The sequence below is a fragment of the Peromyscus leucopus genome, chromosome 15 (assembly GCF_004664715.2).
Source record: "Peromyscus leucopus breed LL Stock chromosome 15, UCI_PerLeu_2.1, whole genome shotgun sequence".
Lineage (NCBI taxonomy): Eukaryota > Metazoa > Chordata > Mammalia > Rodentia > Cricetidae > Peromyscus > Peromyscus leucopus.
Window position 1 is genome coordinate 20,680,942 of NC_051076.1, and position 4,315 is coordinate 20,685,256.

Sequence of the window (4,315 nt, forward strand, 5' to 3'; positions counted from 1 at the left end):
TTCCTTTTGTGCTAAATTCCAAATCTTTTTTTTCCCTCAGTGCTGGGGATGGAACCTAGGTTCACCGGAGCTAAGCAAGTGTCCTGTCCCTGAGGTATACTCGCAGCCCAATTCCAAGCCTTGACTTCAGCCCCAAGTTCCCAGATTCAGAAGAGAATGGTAGAGAGAAAGAAGGTGAATGGGCAAATGTCATGTGGCTAGAGTAGTCCTTCCTGTTGTCAGACAAACGCTGTCATTCAAAAGAGTAAAGAGAGGAGGGTCAGAGAGGGCTCAGCTGCTGACCTCAGTGCTAGACTCTGACAGCCTTGGCCCGTGCCACCAAGGAGCACAGGAAGTCACCTGCTTTGAAAACGTATCACAGCATCCCATGTATCACTGTTTACAGTGATGAAGAAGAAAGGCCCAGCCTGAAGTCACTGTGGAGCATGCCTGTAATGTCCACACTCGGAAGGTTAGGGCAGGAGGACCACAAGTCCAGGGTCATCCTTGGCTACATAGTGAGCTTGAGGCCATGTTAGAAGGAAGCAGAGTCAGAGAGGGAGAAGGGAGGGAGGGAAGGAGGAGGGAGGGAGGGAGGGAAGTGGGAGGGAGGGAAGGAGAAAAGAGGGAGGGAAGGAGGAGGGAGGGAGGAGGGAGGAGGAGGAGGGAGGGAGGGAGGAGGGAGGCACAGTAAAGAAACAGAAAAGCTGAAGTTCAAGTCCAGAATAGAACAAACTCACTGTGCCGCTGGCAGACCAGAACACCCTCCTCTAGAACAAACCTGGAAGCATTCTCATTGAAGATATGGGACATCAGAGGAAGTGACGTCCTCACTGGAGGGGTCATGAGAAACTGGTGGGGATGGTGACTTTCAGCTGGGCTTCTAAACTCGGGATGAAAGAGTCCACAGGGAAGACTCCAGACAAGAACCCAGCCCCCAGGAGGAAAGGAAAGGGAGCCCGGCAGGGCCGTTCTCCCACATGCCAGTGGGGGTATATAAGGACAAGACGGACCCCGTATCTCAGAAGTTCAGACGTTTAACTTTGACAATGGAAAACCGAGGGGTTCTGAGTAAGCGGGAGTCTATGCTGAGGACACAGTGTCCCTGCGAGCTGGTAGGGATGGAAGGTGGAGGGGAGGGAAGAGGTTACAATTCGGTGATTAGAAAACAACCTAACCCAAAGATGGGCCCCAAGCATGTGGTGTGACACTCGGCACCATGGCCACTCAGGAAACGAGGAGCCAAAGCCACAGCGAGATAGGTGACGTTAGAGCAACCGTCATCCAAGAGACAGTCAGTGGCAGCATGGGTGAGAATATGGACCGATGAGGACACCTGTACAGTTCGATGGGAATTAAATAGTGCAGCCACTTTGGAAAACAGTTTGGCAGTTTTTCAAGAAGTTAGATGTGAAAGTATTATATGTTCATCAGTCCCACTGGGTCTGTCCACTCTAGTGCAAATTTAAAAAAAAAAAAAAAAAGCTGGCCTTTAGGTATTTGCCCACAAAAGTTCTAGGCAGCATTGTCCATGAGTAGCCAAAGATGGAAACAACTGCCGTGTCCTCACCTCTAGACAGACGGACAGACCGTGACATAGCCATACAATGGAATACCAATTTGGCAATTAAAATGAAGAAAGCCTCACATGCTACGGCACTGGTGAACCATAACATCGCTGAGTCTAGGGAACGGAACCCGGAAGCAGAGACCATGTACGGTGGGATTCCATTGGCATAAAACATTCCGAGAGAGGCTAACGGACAAAGACAGAAGCAGCATAGTGTTTCCTGGGACTTGGGATGGGAACAGAGGCTGCCTGTAGAATAGGCATGAAATAAATGTCTTACTGGGACGATGGAAAGGTTCCAGAACCTATTTATCACGGTGGCTGCATCACTCCATACATTTACCAAAGACGATGTTGCAATGAATACTTTAAATAGAGTGAATTTTAAATGTAAACATAGCCTAAGAAAGCTGTGGTTCTTTTGTTTTTGTTGTGCTGTTGGTTTTTTTTAAAGATTTATTGATTTATTATGTATACAGTGTTCTGTCTGCGTGCCAGATCTCATTACAGATGGTTGTGAGCCACCATGTGGGTGCTGGGAATTGAACCCAGGTCATCTGGAAGAGCAGCCAGTGCTCTTAACCGCTGAGCCATCTCTCCAGCCCCCAGTGCTGTTGTTTTTAATAAATGAGAGAGGGAAAAGAAGGCATAGGAAGAAGGGGCAATTTAAGACATGATAGAGATGAACAGAGGGGCTTGGAGGAGTCCGGATGATTTCCAGATACTTAAAATAAGTAAGAGAAGCAGGGAGGTGGCGGGGCACGCCCTTAATCCCAGCACTGGGGAGGCAGAGCCAGGCGGGTCTCTGTGAGTTCGAGGCCAGCCTGGTCTACAGAGCGAGATCCAGGACAGGCACCAAAACTACATGGAGAAACCCTGTCTCGAAAAACCAAAAAATAAGACAGATGGAAATGGCAGGGGGGAGGGATGGTGTTTCATTTAGAAAAGATAATAATCCAATGGCTTGTTCCTCTGAAACAAGAGTGTCAGAGGCAACCTGTGTGGCCAGGATTTCAGAATGCCCAGCCCCAGTCCCATGGATGTTATTTTCATGGGGATCTTGGGAGTCTGAACCCCAGGTCTGAGAAGGGTGTCAAGACACTGGCTGGCTTCTGTTAAGAATAGAAGAGTCCTTTTTTTAAAAAAAACTGAGAATGTGTGATTAATTAAAAGTTGTGATTTCTATAAAGAATTGCAGAGGAAGCTCATTGAGGCCAGGAGGCAGGGGGTTGGGGGGTGCCGCTGTCTCCAGCTTGACCACTTGAGTCTCAGTGGGTGATCAGTGGAAATGAGAACCAGAAGAGCCAGCCATAGGGTGCTGGACAGAGAGGTACATGCAAGCAGGCCAGAGGTGGGCTCCCAAGGACATGAAGAAGGAGGACATGAAAACAGGCAGTTAGATAACTTCCCGGGCCATGAGGAAGGAGGAGGGAGCCACCCGAGGACCTGCTAGGGACCCAGAGGGACATGTAGTGAGTATCGGAGCCCAGGAATTGCTCAAGTAAGGCTTAGGACAAAGGCTAATGTTTCTACATAGTGTTGTTGTTGCTCAGACCCTTTATTGTGTGCTCCCTGAGCCAGGAACCAGCAGGAAGGACCTGTGGTACCCATCGATACAGCAAATGCACCCATTGTCAGCTCCCACTCATCTCAGAGTCACACAGATCTGCTGTCACATCTCAATCTGCCATGACAGCTCCACCACCACCAAGTCTGCTCTATTCAAACTCGGGACTGGAAAATCAACAGTCCTGACCAACTCTCGTGGGCCCCATTCAACCGGGGAATTAAAACTGTGTGTAGGGGTGGGTGGGTGGATGCATGGATGGATGCATGGATGCATGGATGGATGCATGGATGCATGGATGGATGCATGGAGCAAGGGAGGGAGGGAGGGACAGATGGATAGAAAGAGTCAGTGATTGCTGTATGTATACATGGATGAATGAAAGACATCCAGCTGGGGGGAGAATAACTGGATGCTTCTGGGTGGGGGAACACTGGCAATTCTTACAAGTTTCTTTCTTTTCACACTTATTTATTTGGATTGTGCATGCACATGTGCATGTATGCGTGTGAATGTGTGTGTGTGTGTGTGTGTGTGTGTGTGTGTGTGTGTGCACAATAAGCAATGCGTGTGTGGGCCCATCGTGCAGTTTCTTAGAGAAGGCTGAGGTGGACCGAGTTCTAATCCTTCTTATTGCTTTTCCAGCATTAAAAGTTCAAAAGAAGCCAGGCGTGGCAGGGCCTGCCTTTAATCCTAGCACTTGGGAGGCAGAGGCAGATAGATCTCTTCAAACTCAAAGCCAGCCTGGTCTACATAGCCAGCTCCAGGCCATCCAAGACTATGTAGTTTGAGTCTGTCTCAAGGGCAAAAAAATTCACAGGATTTAAATGTAAAATTTCATTTTAAAACAACAGCATAGGTAAGTGTCAGGAAATTCAGGAGTTATGGTTTCCACAGCAACATCATATGGCCACTGAACTACTATTAAATAAATGAAATTAAGCATTTATATTACCCTTGACATTCAGCCATATGCTAAGCAATCACTTTATTGGTTTATAATTCCTTGCAGCCACCTGTGAGGGAGGAAACATTCTCATTCCCACATTGAGGATAAAGAATCCTAGTCCCAGGAGAATCGCGGTCCTGCTTTGGGTTTGCCAGGCAACTAAGTCCAGGAAACCACAGGCAACAGGGTGAGGAGTCACGGAGTCAATGCTAAATGCCTCCTGGTCCTGCTGCCCAGCCCAAGAACGGCT